At 39.3% G+C, this 19,692-nt stretch overlaps 1 protein-coding gene across 9 annotated transcripts in view; it reads right to left on the minus strand.

The window, feature by feature from the left end:
- SGMS1 (sphingomyelin synthase 1) overlaps positions 1-19,692 on the minus strand; it is a 315,346-nt gene that overhangs the window by 207,947 nt on the left and 87,707 nt on the right. For 6 of the 9 annotated variants that reach the window (XM_073019159.1, XM_073019150.1, XM_073019151.1 and 3 more), the window contains exon 3: positions 2,688-2,783. The exons of the other annotated variants lie outside the window; for them this stretch is intronic. The gene's annotated coding sequence lies outside the window, so the exon portion shown is untranslated. The remainder of the gene's footprint in view (positions 1-2,687; positions 2,784-19,692) is intronic. 9 annotated transcript variants of the gene reach the window in all.

Below are 19,692 nucleotides of genomic sequence, written 5' to 3' on the forward strand. Positions count from 1 at the left end.
GAGAAGTTCTAACTTCCATTAAATCAAAACCAGGAGATGATAGAGAGAATGGAGAAAAGACAGCATTCAAAGCATTGAGAGCTGAAAAATATTTAGAGTGGATAAATGAAATAAATTGATAGATACATGAAACACAAAAAATATAAACAGAATTCTTAAAAGAAAGCTGTAAATAGACACGTTGTAATGAAACTGCTGAACATCAAAGACAAATAAACAAACTTAGAGTAAGTCAAATCATCTACTAAAAAAATACCAAATGAAAGATAAACAGATGTCCTGACAGCAAAAATGAAAGTTATGGACAATGGAACAGTACGTCCACAACACTGGGGAAAAAAATAACTATCAACTAAGAACTGTAAGAGTGAAATAAAGACATTTCAGAAACCAAAATGAGAGACGTTACCACCAAAAGATTCTCAGGAAAAGAAAAAATTCTGAAGAAGCTAAATCTCATCAGAGGAAAGGTAAGGATAAAGAAAGGAAGAGGAAAAAGAAATGGTAAGCATATAAAGTTAAAAAAATACCATCTCCATACAATAAAATTGACTAATTTGTATCGTGAAGCAAATAATAAAACTGATATGCTGAAAAGAACATCTATGTACAGAAGGAGGGAGTCTTCATTAGGTTTTTTTTAACTATGAGTTTTGTATTATTCTAGAAGGGGATTAGAATATCTTAAATACTGACTGACTTTAAAACTTCTATGTATGCACAATGTACTTTCAGGGTAATCATTAGAAGAACAGAAATACAAGTTATAATTTCCAAATCAGCAGAGAAAGAAAAACTGAATAAGAATATAAACCAATAAGAAGTTCAATTCAAAAGAAAAGAAAAAACAAAGATTAGCAATAAAAACATTTTTAGTTTGTTTGTTTGTTTGTTTTTGAGATGATGTTTCACTCCTGTCGCCCAGGCCGGAGTGCAGCGGCATGATCTTGGCTCACTGCAACCTCTGCCTCCCAGCTTCAAAGCGATTCTCGTGCCTCAGCTTCCCAAGTAGCTGGGATTACAGGGGCGCACCACCATGCCTGGCTAATTTTTATATTTTTAGTAGAGACAGGGTTTCACCACATTGGCCAGGCTGGTCTCGAACTCCTGACCTTAGGTGATCTGCCTGCCTCAGCCTCCCAAAGTGCTGGGATTACAGGCATGAGCCACCGCACCTGGCCGCAATGAAAATATTTGTACCATATAAACAGTTTCAAATTTTTTAGACTATGTTTCAAAAAACAAAAAAAAAGATCAGGCGCCGTGGCTCAAGCCTGTAATCCCAGCACTTTGGGAGGCCGAGGCAGGCAGATCACAAGGTCAGGAGATCAAAACCATCCTGGCTAACACGGTAAAATCCCATCTCTACTAAAAATACACAAAATTAGCCGAGTGTGGTGGCAGGTGCCTATAGTACCAGCTACTCGGGAGGCTGAGGCAGGAGAATGGTGTGAAACTGGGAGGTGGAGCTTGCAGTGAGCTGAGATTGTGCCACTGCACTCCAGCCTGGGTGACAGAGCAAGACTCCTTCTCAAAAAAAAAAAAAAAAAAAAAAAGGGCAGAAATAAGCTTCATTCACTATACAATAAAAGACTGAAATTTTTGTCTAAATTAAAATTATGCACTCTGTTCTCCAAAGGATATCAAAGATGTACAATCACACTATTAATCAGGAAATAAAGATGACAATGATATACTATTTTACATCCACTAGCCTGGCAACAAAATACCAAATATTGGAGGGAAGGGAGACAACAGATAAACTGTGATCAATTCTCCCCACAGAATTTAACTTAACCAGAAAAATTAGTTTATTACCATTACATGCAACAAGTAAATCTTACAACATAACACGGCAAAAAAAAAAAAAAATGCAAGCTGCAGAATACTACATGCAATATACCATTCTCTTCAAGCTCAAAATTAAACAAAGCTAAGCAATATATCATTTGGAGATTATATATACAGACATAGTAATCAACATATAGACAGACACAGAAATAGAACACAGAAACAGACATGGAATCAACGATGACGCTAGAGACACTGTTTCATTCATCTAACTTTTACTTTCTAGGTCAAGTTCTTTATCTCATCTCAGATTGGCACTCTGAGCAGCACTGGATTCAACTGTTCAACTCCAGAGAAGAAGGCAGACCTGGTAACAGTGATCTTCCGGGATGAAAGCCTTCATCAAAAGCAATTCCAGACTAAGGGAAAAGGCATGCCCCCAAATGACATATCCTAGTTTATATGACTTCACATAAATCTGGTTTATGTGACGTCAAATCCAGCAGCATCCTTTTCTGTCATTTCCAGAGACTCAGGCTGACACTGTGTAAACCTGGTTTATGCGACTTCAAATCCAGCAGCATCCTTTTCTGTCATTTCCAGAGACTCAGGCTGACACTGTTTCCTGTGGCCTTTGCTTTACGCATTTCTACCACCCTGGCCCAGACTGCTTGCCTGCTCCAATGAGGGAGCTGGCCTCTTCAAGTGTGTTTCCTACTTTCCCCAAACCACACAGGCCTTTTGTTGGCTAATTTTGCCCCTGGGCACCACAAAGGCCTGGAAGATCCCTTTATGCCAGAGCCTCACACAAATGTCAGAACAAAGCAAGAGTGATTACAAGGAACTTTAGAACCATGAGTTCTTTGAGAATGGGTGAAATGCTGATTCTGACTTACCTATATTGTCTTTTATTACACACTCTCTGCTGTGTTCCAACTTTATTGTTCTTAAAATTCAAAAAGTTCACACTCCTTCAGTCACTGAAGCTTTACCTGGAATAACAAGGGCAGAAAATGAGGAAGGAAGCAACCAGAAGGAACAGAAGGGCCCACTTGGAAAAGAAACTCTCTCATATAATCAAATCAATTAAAAACTTGACTTATGAGAGAAATAAGGGCCACCTGGAAGAAGGAAAATCTCTACCTCAGTCTAAGCCATTTTAACTAAAACTATTAATAGGGGCAGGGCACAGTGGGTCACATCTGTAATCTCAGCACTTTGGGAGGCTGAGGTGGGAGGATCACTTGAGCCTAGGAGTTTGAGACCAGCCTGGGCAATACAGCAAGACCTTTTCTGTACAAATAATTTTAAAAATAGCCAGATGTGGTGGTGTTTACCTGTGGTCCCAGTTACTCAGGAGGTTTAGGTAAAAGGATCACTTGAGAATGGGAGGTGGAGGCTGCAGTGAGCCATGACTACACTCTAACCTGGGCAACACAGCAAGACCCCATCTCAAAAAAAAACTATTAATGTCTTGTTAATAGTAACATAATGTTTGCAGAAGAAATCATTATTATTTATAAAGAGCTTTCACATGCATTTTCTCATTGGAGCCATAAGATCTTGAGAACAGACAAGCACCATTTTAAAATGAAGCAGCCAAAGTTCCCAAAGGTTAGGGAAATTTCCACCAATCACTCAGCCAGCAAGTATTAAAGAAGAAATCAGTGCCCAGCTCTACCAACCCTTGCTCCAAACTCTTCCATGACACCATACAACATTATAGTTTCAACTTGAATAGCAATATTTATTATTTCCTCCTGCATAGATATGCTTTCTTAGACAACAGATAGAATGGCTTTGCATGCTTAAGTGACCGACACTGCGATAGCATTAATGTATTTACCACAGACAACCCAAAGGGTAGAAAATCCACACAAAGGTAGTCAAGCAATACCTTATCTTTTCTGCATACTCTACTTTTCTCTTTAAATCATAGTTATACTTGCTGGGATTTTTTGTTTTAATTTTTTTTTTCTTTTTTTTTTTTCTTTGAGACAGAGTCTCAGGCTGAGTGCAGTGGCACAGTCATGGCTCACTGCAGCCCATGGGCTCAAGCAATCCTCCCAACTCAGCCTCCCAAACAGCTAGGCCTTCAGGTGTATGCCACTATGCCCAGCTGATTTTTTTAGTAGAGATGGGGTCTTGCTATGTTGCCCAGGCTGGTCTCGAAATCTTGGACTCAAGTGATCTTCCCACCTCAGCCTCCCAAAGTGCTGGGAGGCATGCACTACCATAATTGGCCTTTAAATTTCTGTATTCGGAAATAATTTCAAGCTTACAGAAGAGCTGTAGAATAATACTAGTACAAAAGTATCCAGGTACTCTTTACCCAGATTCACTTATTATCAACATTTAACTCATTTATTTAACCATTCACTCACTCTGTCCATTCATTCATTCGACATTTTTTTCTGAGCTATAAGGAGATAAGTTCAATACAACACAGCACTTTACCTCTAAATACTTCAGAATTTATTTCCTAAGAAAAAGAATAATCTCTTACACAACCACAATATAGTTATCAGCCTTAGTAAATTTAATATTTATATAATACTTTAATCTACTGCCATATTCAATTAACCCAATAACACCCTTTATAGTATTTCTCTTTCCTCCAATTCAGATCCAGTCCAGTGTTAGATACTGCATTTAGCTGCCATTACTCTTTAGCTTCCTTTCACCTGAACAACACCAGCTTTCCTTTGTCTTTTATGACACTGACACTTTAGAAGAATACAGCCTCTAACTTTTTATATTAATAGAACATTTCTATTTTGACTTTCATGACATTTCCTCAGGTGATTCCTGATGATTCAGTTCAGGTTATGCATTCTCAGAAAACCACAAAAGTGATATTTTCTTATCTGGATATCACATCTAAAGGCACAAAAAGTCCATCTGCCCCAGCTTGGTTATGTTAATTTTGATCAGCCAGCCAAGGTGTTGTCCAACTTTTCCAGTGAAAAATTACTACTTTTTCCCTTGCAGCTAACAAGTAATCTGTGGGAAGACACTTTAAGACCATGCAAATATCTTGTCCCTCATCAAAATTTCCCCCTAGATTTAGCATCCATTAGTGATGTCTGCCTGATAAAAACTTTATACTGTGATGACTGCAACATGCTGACTTTTCCAACTCCAGCAATCCCTCCATATTGCCATCCATTACTCAGCATTCCACATTGTTTACCAATATATCTATTTATGATCACCGGAGATACATGAAGTCCTATTTTTTTCAATGACTTATAATTTATCCTTGTACTTATTTTGGTGCTCCAACTGTCTCAGACTTAGCCAGTGGGAAGCCCTTCAAGCTGGCTCCTATATCCTTGTGACGTACTCCATCCTTTAAAAATATTTTCTTACTTTTATTTCCTTACTTTTTGATATTTAAAAAAAAAATACTATGGGCTCATCTTGTATCTACCCTGTCTCTGACCTGGATCCTGTCAATTCTCCAAAAACCACTGGTTCCTTTCCATGGAGAATGCTATTAGAGACCAAGATCTGGTATTACCCACTTTTATAGTCATTGTTCATATCTATTGATTATTATTTTGAATATGGGTCACAATCCCCTGTTACTTTGTATGCTTCTTTCCATTATAAGGTAAACAATTGGAGGCTGTTCAGTTTGGCTCTGGTGGCAGCTAAATTACTGGTGGGTCCTCTTGATCCTGCCAGTCTTGGTTTTACACTTGGTTAAGATGAATCTATTTCACTTATGTCCTTAGTCCAAGCTTATGGCCCTTACTGTAAGGTATGGATGGTCTTTATTCCTAGGATGTGATGTCTCAACAGAATGGCTATGTGATGTCTCAATAGAATGGCTATGTGATGTCTCAATAGAATGGCTAAGGCATTCAGCAAGGTCTCTTCACCTTGCTAGGCCAGAAACCCAATCACTCTCAGTAACACATGACCTTTGGTACCGCCATTCTGTTCTTAGCCTAGTAGCAGCTGCTCTTTGCAGGGCCTCACCCCTCGAGTAGCTCCCTCCTCTCCAGTACCCTGCCATACAAATCCCAGCCTCTTCAGCCGCCTTAAACTCCAATCTCTGCCCTCTCAATGCTATGAGACTACCGTGCTCTGCTAGGGTTCACCTCCCTATATCACAGCGGGGAAAGTATTTAAGCAGGAAACCAGGGCAAATGTGAGTCCCCCTCTTGTGATTCTCTTCTCTCAAGGATCACAGTTCTGGATGCCTGCTGTTCGCTGCCTGAAAACCACTGCCTCATAGACAGTAGTCCTGTTTTCTACTTGTTTATCTTAGGAGGTAAGACTAGCACCCATGACTTCTCTCTTTTTCTCTTTATGCCTTTAATAGTAAATGGTGATTGAGGAAGACAGGTCTGCTCTACTGGGAAGGGTTAAGACTCAAATATTTTCAATGTCTAATAAATGCTCCTTACTTAAACATTTCAAAGAAACTCACTTTCTAACAATCTGTTCCTTACAAATGTATGTGCTTACTTTAAGCACAGCACTGTAGCAAGAAAAATGTTCCCTATTGGGGAGGCAATTCCAAACAAATGACACGGAAATGTCCCTGTTTCTTCCAAAAAGCTGACACTCACTTCAGCTGGCCAGCTGGCTATCATTCTAACATGCATTTACATTTATTTCCATAACCCTTCCTCCTATTGGCATAACAAAGCAGTAGAGCCTATTCAAATTAATGAAAGTTAGTTGCTCTTCATTTCTCTTGTTTATGTGCCTGTTCTTAGGGATGGAGAAAAGACTCCTTTTCATATAAATCATTTTCTGGTGTATTTCCAAGTCTACTTATAACCACTGTTGAGAAAATAATTAGAAAATAAATAATCAAAAATAAAACTTGCAACCCCAGATACAAAGCTAATCAAAAGAAAACTGGCAAATAAGAATAGTATTTTACCAAATACTGTGAGAAAATATGATTTTGCAATCACAGGAAAATGGAGAACAAGTCTTTCCCCGCACAAGCCAGTAGATTTGTGCCTGTGGCACACTGCGTGCACGTGTGCACACACAAGGCATTCCAAACACAGTTTGCAGACTGAAATGTGGGACACCCTCTTGCTACTTCTTGGGCAGAATTCCTTCATATTAGAAATCCATATTTCAACTCATCTAATTCATTTTCTCACAGGGAATCAATGCATGACAAGTTCTACCTTTCTTTGGTTCTACTTTAGGTCCCCTGGATTTTCAAAGTGAGCATCTGATGTAAACAAAATGCTTTATTGTCCTTTTGTACTCCTCACTGTCCAGGCATTCCTAATCTTCTTGGGGCTCTCTTTAGAACAGTCTTCTCACAGGTCATAATGTCTCCTGTAGACCCTGTTGAATTCTGTTTCCTCAAGTCTGCATGTGTCCAGCACCCTAATGAGGTACAAATTCTTCTGTGTGACCCATTTCCCAGGAATGCAGTCTGAGCCCCCCGGCTTGATAAAACAAGACCTCCAAGAACTGCTCCCAGTCCCCCTTACCATTTCATCTCCTAACACTTTATGCTGCATCACTAGTGAAAAACTTGTAGCCATTCCCCCTTCATGAAACACCCTTTTCCTCATTTCTTCTCTTGACTAACTCTGAAAATTTTTTCATGATCACCATTCAAAGCTGCATTAGTGCCCCAGCCCTGTGCTCACCTTTATAATAAACTTCACTGAGTGCTTTTGATATGATAAGCATGGATGGGCACTTAACATGTATGATCTTATTTAGTGCTACTACCAGGTCTGTAGAGTAGGTGATATTTATTATTATCAGCCCATTTACAGATGAGCAAACATGAAGAAAGACTACACAGCATCCCAATGTCATGCAGCTGGGGAGTGGTGGAGCCACAGAGTTCACAGGCTTTTCATTATAAACAACATGAAACATAATTAGTTGAAAAATTAACAGCATAATAGGTACTTCCAGGCAAAAGGCCCAGAATGTCAATGGTGATCCTATGACAACATTGAAAGGGTAAAAATAAGATGAGAGTAACTCATCAGAATCCTTCAGAAGAGGGTGCAAAAGGAGACCTATAAACTAACATCAACTATAATGCCCATAATAAAGACCAAAATATTTTACCAAGACAGGGTGACCAGCAATTTCTAAGAATCAAGTAATGTACACACAGCTCAAGCAAAATAATATTTAAGAGAAGTGGCAGAAATAGGAAAGAATTTTCTTACTAGGGATTAGAAAAAAAAGCATTAAATCAAAGATTAAGAAGAGCTCTCAGAGGAAAGAATCTGGAATATTTGAATAATTAAATCAATTCTGTCCTCAAGAAGTTCTTATACTGGGTAACAAATAGCATCCTTTATTGGGTTTACATGTTGGCTCCTACACAAATTGAATGAGTGAAGATTAGTGAATAGGAAAAATCCTATTGCACCCCATCTGGGCCCTGTGTGCTACAGATCCAATATGTCCATTTCTGGCTCCAGATTGTGAAGGTGGGGTGTAAAGGAGGCATGAACAGGAATGCTGATGACGTGCTCCTTCCAAATGCCACCCAGACAGCGTCATGAAGAGCAAGGTAGAGAGGATCAGTATTTCAGTACAGGCATCACTCAAGCAGGTTATCCTTCTTCACTGGTAGAGACCAAGATGCTCGGTCTCTTGGTTAGACCTTGACTGTGAAGATCTTAATCTCACTTCAAAATAAAAATCAAGCAAGGTCAAAGTTATCAATGCTGGGCTCTACACTTCTCCAGAAAATTGAAAAACAGAAAAGAATCAAAAGTAGAAAAGTCAAGATCACTGAAATCTAACGTGAGGTATGAAATTCCCAGAGAAAGTTTTGTCTAGGGAAAACAAGGGAGATTCTACCACTTACCATCATTTTAAGCACTACTCTGCTATGAGCAATGGATAGCATTTTTCCATTTCCACCAAAGACAGAGCAGTGAAAACAACTTTAACCTATAAGAATTTCAGCTTTAAGACAGTGACTTTCTCCAAAGCAAGAACTTTTAACTAAGGAGTCTATAGTTTGTATTCCCATGACAAAGGTTGCCATGTTAATTATTAAAACGTAGAACTCCCAAATTGGTATTCCTGTAGAATATGTGATTTTTACTTCAGGAGTTTTGATAATAATCGATAATACAACCATTTATTGAGTGTTTTGCTACAGGCCAAAAGTCACTCAGGGAGACCTGAGGGAAACCCCAGCTCTGCTAGTGCTGTGAGATTCACATGTGTATTAGTCCGTTCTCAAAGTGCTATGGAAACTACCTGAGACTGGGTAATTTATGAAGAATAGAGGCTTAACTGACTCACAGTTCCACAAGCTTAACAGGAAGCATGACTGGAAGGCCTCAGGAAACTTACAATCACAGCAGAAGGCGAACGGGAAGCAAGCACCTTCTTCTAACGGTAGTAGGAGGGGGTGGTCGGGGGGAGAAATGCCACACTTTTAAACCATCAGATGTCGGAGAACTCACTCACTATCATGAGAACAGCATGGGGGAAATCCGCCCCATGATCCAATCATCTCCCACCAAGTCCCTCCCCTGACACATGGGGATTACAACTCGAGATTTGGGTGTGGACACAGAGCTAAACCATATAAACACACAATCTCCCTGTTTCAATGCACAACCTCTTCTCTACAGGGATAAAACCAGTGCAAATTAAACTTACACTTACAAAATAGGATACCCGCTTTGTGAGGTTTGAGAAAGGATTCAGTTAAGTTAATCTTATTTACCCTGCGTCTCTCATGTAGCAAGCACTTCATAAATGTTAGCTATTATTACTGGCAAATAATTTTAACTTTACTTGGGTCAACTTCTTCCTGCTATTCAATCCCTGATTCTGTTAAAAGCAAGAGAGGGTGTTTAGGTCAATGAGAGTAATACAACTTCAAGACGAAAAAGAACTGGCTGGCTGGGTGCAGTGGCTCACGCCTGTAATCACAGCACTCTAGGAGGCCGGGGTAGGTGGATCACGAGGTCAAGAGATCGAGACCATCCTGGCCAACATGGTGAAACCCCGTCTCTACTAAAAATACAAAAATTAGCCGGGCATGGTGGTGCGTGCCTGTAGTCCCAGCTACTCAGAAGGCTGAGGCAGGAGAATCGCTTGAACCTGGGAGGCAGAGGTTGCAGTGAGCGGAGATGGCGCCACTGTACTCCAGCCTGGTGACAGAGTGAGATTTCGTCTCAAAAAAAGAAAAAGAACTGGCCATGTGTTCAACCATTCAGCCCATCCACAGCCATCCATTCCCTAAGTAGACACTGATGGTGTACCCATCACGCATGGAGCACTGGGGTAGGCCTCTGTGCGGAAAGTCATAATGAAAATGGCACAGCCCACAGCATTGCTCAAAGGACATCATCACCTTATTGTTAATCACAAACACTTGTGGAATATTCCCCATGTGCCAGACAGTGCTGCAAGCAATGTGTGTGTGTGTACGTGTTTGCGCACATACTTTTAAGCATCTATATTTGCTCTTTTAATCCTCAAAATAACCCTTTAAAGTATTACCTTAATTTACAGATGAGAAACTGAGGCACAGAGAGAAAATATAACTTGCTCTCGGTTGCACAGCCTATAATTGGCAGAGCTGAGATTCAGCTCCTGGCTATCCAGTTTCAGAGTCTTAGGCTCCTAGCCACTTCATACGCTGCCTCTCCCTAGACGTGTCCGCTAAGAACTAGAGTGAGAACAGACTATGATAAGGGTCCAGTAGGAACATAAATAAAGTGTGGTGTTTATGGGTTATTCGTGCTATCTTGACACATAACAGAAAGAAGAAGAGGCCTTTAACTAGAAAATGGTGTTTAAGCACACCGTAGCAACCCAGACTGAAAGTCATCCAAAAAACACTTGTGTCTGTCACCTTGAAGAGCCATCTTCTCAGTTATTTAACACATGCTACAGGGAGAGAAGAGGGCTAAGAACCTGGGCTTAGAAGTCAGACATGCCTGGATTTGATTGGCAGGTCCTCCAATGACAACTCTGTGGTCTTCAACAAATAAATTACTTGACCTGTCTCTTCAATATCCTCATTGTAAGGATTAAATGAGAAAATGTATGAAAGAGTTTAGTTGTAGGACATGGCTCTAAGTACTAAATAAATAAAATAATAAAAATACTAAATAAATAAATTGTTGCTATTTTCCTTCAAGACTCATTCCTAAGTAATATTTAAGAGTACCAAGTACACAATATCAGTCTATAAACCAAAAAGTATGCAACCTACAGGATTTGAAATACATTGTGGATTAATTATTATATCAATAAGTATGAACTATTAGAGCCCAAAAAGTATGATACATCTGTGTTTCAAAATGCTAGAGAATAAAAACTCCTTTCATCTTATGAGATAAGAGCAGTTGTGTATTAAGGGACTACTTTGTCCTCAGTCCTGTAACAGGTACAACACAGATTTCACTCAATCTTCAAAACCACTCGGGGGTTTGTCAAATGATCCTGACTTTACAGATGAGGATTCTGAGTCTCTCAGAGGTTGAATGATTGACTCCAGGTCACACTACCAATACACAGCAGAGATTATTGCTTAAAAACAAAAGACTTACCAGTGAGGCAGTCAGAAACATGGCCATTCTGCAAAGCATTTCCTTGGCACCAAGCAGAATTTCATCAAGCAACATTCCAATATTATCAATGTCTAAATCCCCATTGCACATACTGTGCTTTAAAGAAGCCTAGGCTGGGTGGTAGCTCACACCTGTAATCCCAGCACTTTGGGAAGCCAACGTGAAAGGATCGCTTGAGCCCAGGAGCCCTAGACCAGCCTGGGCAACACGGGGAGACCTCTGTCTCTACAAAAAAATAAAAACTAGCCAGGCTGAGGTGAGAGAATTGCTTGAGCCCAGGAGGCTGAGGCTACAATGATCCATGATTGCAACAGAGCAAGACTCTGATGAAAAAAAAAAAAAAAAAAAAAGGAGAAGAAGCCGCCGCCTAAATCACTGATTGGGAGGTTGTGATATGCCACTGGCGAAAGTGACATACTACTAGAAATCTCATTCCATCATCCAGTTTAGTCAGAATGTCCCTTGGAAACACTGTCAAAGATGGGTAATTTACAAATTGCTATAGCTATCCAAAAGTGACTATATTTCCACAGCAACACATTGGTTCCTACAGCTGGAACATGGGGAAAACAAAGGAACATCAATGGCATTAGACAGGATATGTGTATGTGTTTCGGGTAGGTGTGGATACAGCAGGAAAAGGTAAAGCCAAAGATCCATTTCTAATTTTGTTGATAGCAGAACATCTTTACCACCAATATTCAAATCAATTACTTGTAAACATTTTTGTTTATGGTTTTCTATGTGTCGCCTGTCCTCAAGAAAAAAGAAGGCAGCAAGAAAGTTCACTATGTAAATTCTAAGACTCAACTCTGCTTCTAATACTTCCAGACTATAATTGCCATCCCTGAAAGGGCAGAGTTCATATTTTGGAGACCACTGTATCCTTGCCACAATATAATGCTAGGTAAACTTAGGCCTTCAATAAACATGGATAGATGTTCACACTCAGTCATAATACAAAATGCAGAGGAAAAAGGTGTGAGGGGCTGCCCGAGGAGGATTACTTACTATTACACTGCTCTTTGGAACTTAATAGTCATAGAAACGTGGAATTACAAGAGGTTCGATTTTCTGAACTTTTTTTGAATGAGCACATCTTACACTTCGGGGGTGAAAAATGCCTCCCTGTTCCCTTTGACTATTAAAAATATTTGCCAATATTATTAAATACTTACAGGTCTAAACAATGCCATCTAATCGACTATTTCAGACATATGAATCATATATGCAAAAATTTATTGTAGCATTGTGCTTGACACAGCAGAAATAAAGAAGAACAAGGCTGGGCCAATTACGGTTGAATGGAGGGACAGACTCTAAACAAATAATTACCATACCGTACCATGCAACTGGTGCTTTTGGAAAAGGAAAACCATGTACTGGAGGACCCAGAGGAGGGAATGACTAACACTGCTTACATTTCAATCCCACACCACAAAAAAAGGAGTTTTCTTTCCTCCAATATTCTTTGCAATTTCCTTGTCCAATCTTCACTATTTCCTTTAAAGCGAAAAAGCAGCACAGTCCCTCTGTATACTAAATACTCCTAAAGAGCAACTGTGTTTCTCAATCATCATCCCATCCCCTGAAAACCTGCACATAGCCTTAAACAAAAGTTTCCGCAAACTAATGATCAGCCACCCTGTTAACACATAGTTTGGTTATTTTAGATTAGCGTCATCAGAATTTTTTTGGCCCTAGTGTTTCCTCCAAAATTCCTGGCCTTCTTACAGTCAATTAAATTGTATGTGCTTTCCTATCCAAAAATCTTAAAGACACATATTTTTCTAAAATGTTCTAACACCATCATTAGAAGTTCATTTCATTACATAATTAAAAATTAACTTGATAATGCTGTCAGTGCGACTGAACATTAAAAGTATTTCTAAATTTCTGATAGGACAGAAAGGGAAAAGGGCAGGTCACATAATTCTAATCAAAGGAAAACATATAAAGGGGCTTTCCTCCTAAAGGAAAACAGAATCTTTTTTTTAGAGACAGGGTCTCACTGTGCTGCCCAGGCTGGAGTGCAGTTAGCATGATTATAGCTCACTGTAGGCTTGAATTCCTGGGCTCCAAGCGATCCTCCCACCTCAGCCTCCCAAGTAACTAAGACTACACATATTGCGCCACCACACCTGGCTATTTTTTTTTTTTTTTTTTTCTGTACTGATGGGGTCTTGCTATGTTACCCAAGCTGGTCTCAAACTCCTGGCCTCAAGCAATGCTCCCGCCTCGGCCTCCCGAAGCACTGGGATTACAGGCATGAGCCACTGCGTCCAGCACACAATCCTCTTTTTTAACAATAGTTTATATAATATATGCAAATGCAGTGTGGTTTCTTCCATTTTCACTAAAAATCTATGAGAATAATACTAAAGTGTGCCTCAGGGAAAAGGATATTGGAAAGGGAGGCACTGAAAATGTAGAAATAAACACCTTTTTCTTATTTCAAGTTAAAAAGTACTAGATAAGATGACTGAAAACATATTGAGCAGGGAGGTTTCACAAACAGGATGGTCTCTAACACAGGACCTTCTAAGAAAACCATCTGGATGTGGTCTTTTATACAGGACAATCCCAGAAACAATAGAAAAGGTTTTCTGAAAATTCAACAACTACTTCACTATTCAGAAGGTCATCATCTCACTTAGCTAAGGCAGGCACCATTTATACCCACCACCTGATTGATCTGAAGCTTGTTATCAGTGAAAATCTTGCTATCACCCATGTGTGCTCATGGGTTTCATATTTTAAATGGAACATACATGTGTAGACTACCTGTTAGTACCTTACTCTCTGCTCAACTTTTACTTTTCTTAATAGTAAAAAGCTATTCCATTTGTTTGGGGAAGTGCCATACTTTACTATTCCCTTACCTTTGTGCATCCTATTCATTTCAAAGTGACTTAGAGCACACTGTTCAATAAACATGATACAAGTGTTTGGTACACAATCACCCACAAGCTGCTGCTCTACAGGTCTGTTACCATGGTTAGTACTGAACCAGAGGTAAGAGCTAGTCACTGCACCATACATGTGACAAAAGTCTTCTTGAATCCCCACAATGTCATTCAAACTAGGGCCTAGCTCTTTATCTGCCCACTCTACCACCTGCCCTACAAAGGGATTGGATCCACTCATCCTACCCAATGGTCTGAACGTCTTCCTCCTCTCTGCTGCAACTCACCTTCCCAACCTGCCCACTGCTTGAATGCATGCTTGGAACGTATACTACCTATACCAATACCACCATCTCCACCTACTAAGAATTTGGGATATGCCAGATAGCTTTAATCCAAGCAATAGCATGATAAGGTAGGCACTAATCTCATCTTACAGATAAAGATGCTTACAGATAAAGTTCATAGAGAATGGTCAGTAACCAGCATGCAAGTGGTCAAGCCAGGATTGCAACCCAGATTCTGAGACCAAATTCTGGCTTGGGACTGAATTATTTACATTCATATGTACACAGAAGGTCCTTGAATAACACCGTTTCATTCAACTTTGTTTTGTTATAACACTGATGAGAAAAAAAAAATGGTTCCTGGTCAGGGTCACTGTCCATGTGGAGTCCGCAAGTTCTTCCCATGTCTGCATGGGTTTTCTCAGGTACTCTGGTTTCTTATCCAGTTCCCAGAGATATGTCCGTTAGGTTCCTTGGCATGTCTCCATGGTCCCAGTCCGAAAGAGAGAGAGAGAGAGAGAGAGAGAAGGAGGGAGGGAGGGAGAGAGAGAGAGAGATAGAGAGAGAGAGAGAGAGAGAGAGAGAGAGAGTGTGTGTGTGTGTGTGTGTGTGTATGTGTGTGTGTCCTGTGATGGGATGGCATCCTGTCCAGAATGTGTTCCCACCTTGGGCCCTGAGCTGCTGGGATAGGCTCTCTCACCCAAAACCCTGAACTAGAATAATCGGATGAATAATCATCTTGTTTGTATCAATTTTTCTTAAGTGTAAGTATAGCTCATATCCACCTCAATGTTTAATATTAGAAGTGTTTTGGTCCTTGTTTAGAAGTTTGGTGATGTTTTGTGGTCAGAAATATGCCATAGGAACTTATTTCTTGTTTATATCAATTAGCCCATGAGAAAATTGGTTTCTTAACATGTCGTTTCTCTTAAGAATCTTAAGTTTCCAAGAACCTATCGATGACATTAAGTGAGGACTTACTGTTGTTAAACCTTGCATCAAGTCAAATTATTTTTCTTAAAGCTCTAAAATTGCTAAAAGAATTTGGTTTCTGAGTTCCCTATGCAATCTTCCCCAAAATTCATGATTTGGAAGGTAGTTTTTAGGTCTTTAGCCCTAGGCAAAGCAGTCCATCTTTTTTTATTGCTACATGGATCAGGTTTGGATTTCCCAGACTTGCTATGACTATAGAATAGACTGATAGCTGATTTCTTTGAATGTGTGATTATTTCAGTTCATGTAAGCAATCCACCAAGTGCAGTTACTAGGTACCAAGTGCTGAGTTAGATGCCAGGAACAGTAACAGTAAGACATGAATTCTGACAGCACCGAGTCTGGTGGGGCATACACAACATGCTCAAAAATAAATGAGACAGGTACCACATAAATCCAAAAGATGAGATATTGATCTTCATGAAAAAAATGCTGAGCTAATATAGAGTATAAATAGAATATTTTTAAATACTCTTCTATTTTGAGTGGACCAATGTTTCCACATAACTTCTCTAAAAAGAGAAACACTATTACATAAGTATTGCAATCTCACTGAAATCTTTCACAAAGATGGTGAAAAATAGAGAGCTTTTCCCCCCAATAAATTCTTTTATTTTAGGTTTACTTTTTTTGTTTTAATTGTGATAGAACTGGCAAAGGTCAGGATCAAGGAATTTTTTTCCCTTTAATTCAACATACCATTAAGATGAATTTTTCTTTTTAAACTTTAATATAACAGTCCTTCCTTTGTTCTGATTATCAGCACTGTCAATCAAAAGCACTCATTAATATTGGCAAGTTGAGAAGTACAGCTTGAAACTCTGAAAGGTCAGTGAACAAATGTTTAATAATCAGATCAGCTTTAACATAGGAATTTGAAAATAAGAAACAGGAAGCTTCAAACTTTTCTCTAACATTATTTGAATTGTCAATTGTTTACATACGGTGTTTTGCTTTATCTCTTCAGAACCTTTTAAAGGTTGTTATTTGTAAGTGAACACACCCATTTTTCTTAATTATGTTCAGGAAATAAATTATTATTATTATTATAAAAGAGAACATATATAAACCTATAAGGAAAACACTAAACCTTAAATAGAAAAAAAAAACAGATAAAAATATATAAAGTTTATATACACACATATGTAAATTACATAAGAAAAACAGAAATGGCTAATGAACACATAGTTAAATGAACCATGTTACATATAATATGATATCCTCTGCACCGGTTAAAAACAAAAAAGGAAGTTGGGTGTGGTGGCACAACCCTACAGCCCCAGCTACTCGGGAGGCTAAGGCAGAAGGATCACTTGAGCCCAGGAGTTCGAGTCTAGCCTGGGCTACACAGTAAGACCAGATCTCAAGGAGAAAAAATAAGGAAAGTTAAAAACCATAAATTTATCCCCAAAATATACAGAATATAAGTTTTTAATGCCCAATAAAACTGTGCATCTATGTATTTAACTATCTGCACACACACATTTTAAGTATAGCAAAAGGTCTACAAAGATACACTCCACTGATAAAAGTGGGCACCTGTAGGGATGGAAAGGGAAAGAGAGAGAAGACAAAGAGGGCTTTGTCTGTAGTGTTAAAATCTTTTGAGATGTATTCATCTATCATTTGCATAACTAAAAAGTTAAAATATAGTACTGGGCACATTAAAAATAGTGTAAAAAATGGACATTGTGGACATCGGCTCAATGTAACCTATTATTCAAAGCAATGTAAATTGAACCAATGCAATATTTCATATTAAATCGGCACTTTAAAATATTCAATGCTAATGATAGTAAAATGAGATTAATGCTTCCCTACACAGGGAACCATTATCCATCAGGAACCTTAAAAATGTCCATGCTGTGTTCTCACTCATAGGTGGGAATTGAACAATGAGACCACTTGGACACAGGAAGGGGAACATCACACACCAGGGCTTGTTGTGGAGTGAGGGGAGGGGAGAGGGATAGTATTAGGAGATATACTCAATGTAAATGATGAGTTAATGGGTGTAGCACACCAACATAGCACATGTATACATATGAAACAAACCTGCACGTTGTGCACATGTACCCTAGAACATAGAGTATAATAATAAAAAAAAAAGATTCCAGTTAAAGTGGAAAAAAAAAAAAAATGTCCATGCTGTTTGACACAGTTCCAGTTTGAATCTATCTTAAGGAAATAATTAGAAATGAGGATAAAATTCGTATTACTATTTTCACTACTAAAATGCAAAACTGCCTAATTGTTCAACAACAGGGAAGTGATTTACAAAACTGAGATATCCACACAGTTGCATAGTATGCAGTCATTAAAAATTTTACTCATGCAGAAATGCTTCAGATATTAAATGAGGACAGCAGTATGCAAAAATAGTCTTAAAATATAAAATATGTACACGTAGAAAAAGAATAGGCAGAATACACCAAATAGGTTAACAAAATGACAGCTGTGTTCTCACACCTTTCTTTTTCGGTTTTGTATCCACAGCAACTAGAACAGTTTCCACTCATGGCAGCAGGCATGCAGACATTGCTAAGTAAATAACTTTTCCATTAAAAACAATAGCTATCGGCCAGGTGTGGTGACTCATGCCTGTAATCTCAGCACTTTGGGAGGCCGAGGCGGTTGGATCAGCTGAGGTCAGGAGTTCAAGACCAGCCTGGCCAACATGGTGAAACCATCTCTACTAAAAATGCAAGAATTAGCCTGGTGTGGTGGCGGGTGCCTGTAGTCCCAGCCACTCGGGAGGCCGAGGGAGGAGAATCAGTTGAACCTGGGAGGCAGAGGTTGCAGTGAGCTGAGATCACATCACTGCACTCCAGAATGGTGACAAAACGAGAGTCCATCTCAAAATAAATAAATAAATAAATAAAATAACTATCATCTTAAAAAGTATCTAGTCTTTTTCATTGTACCGTGGTTGTTCGTATGAGGCATGCCTATGCACAGAATTTATTCTGAGAAATACTGCTGCAAGTATTTCCTTAGAGCAAGCTTAATTTTTTTCCTTTATTTTTTTTTCTGGTCGGGGGGTTGGAGTCTTGCTCTGTCACCAGGCTAGAGTGCAGTGGCGCCATCTCGGCTCACTACAACCTCTGCCTCCTGGGTTCAAGCAATTCTCCTGCCTCAGCTTCTCCAGTACCTGGGACTACAGGTACAGGCGCACCACCACGCCCAGCTAAATTTTGTATTTTTAATAGAGGTGGGGTTTCACCATGTTGGCCAGGATGGTCTTGATCTCTTGACTTCATGATCCACCCACCTCAGCCTCCCAAAGTGCTAGGATTACAGGCATGAGCTACCACACCTGGCCAAGCTTAAATTCTTAATGGGCTGATTCACTGATACCACTCTATGATCTCGGGCTCTAGGTATTAAGATGGAAACTTGACTCTTCTGAACATCAGCTCTAGTGTCTAAGATGCTCTCCCACCTCTGATTCAGCCACTTTTTGGGGGAGAAGAGCCAAGCTTGGCCTTTATGGCTGTTACCCAACCCCACTCAGAGACATGAATGTATGACGTCTCAGTGGAAATTTCCTAGGCAGAGCTTCAATCTAGACAAATGTAGTTAGTATTACTGTATTAGATTTCGTTTTTATACATTCTTCTTCTTTACTGTATTGATATCCCTTCTTGCTTCATATCCTTTAATTGACTTAAGTTCTTCCTCCCCCCACACATCCACTCCTTGTAATCAAAATCCTCATTTCCAGCTGGGCACAGTGCTCGTGCCTGCAATCCTAACACTTTTGGAGGCTGAAATAGAAAGATCTCTTGAGTCCAGGAGTTTGAGACCAGCCTGGGCAAACACCAAGACCCCATTTCTACTAAAAATCAAAAACTAGTCAAAAATGGTGGTGCACGCCTATAGTCTCAGCTACTCAGAAGAATGAGGTGGGAGGATCCCTTGAGCCCAGGAGATCAAAGCTGCAGTGAGCTGTGATTGTGCCACTGCATAAACAGTCAAGACCCTATCTCAAAAAAATAAACAAACGAAAAACTCATCTCCTTTTGAGGAATAAACCTGTCAGAAATATTTAGATTTAAAACGATGGAATACATAATTACTGAGATTTTAAATGATTAGAACAATCAGGAATATTTGGAGTAAAGGGTTGACAAGGCACCTGCTAATAATCAT

The sequence above is a fragment of the Chlorocebus sabaeus genome, chromosome 9 (genome assembly GCF_047675955.1).
Source record: "Chlorocebus sabaeus isolate Y175 chromosome 9, mChlSab1.0.hap1, whole genome shotgun sequence".
Classification (NCBI taxonomy): Eukaryota; Metazoa; Chordata; class Mammalia; order Primates; family Cercopithecidae; genus Chlorocebus; species Chlorocebus sabaeus.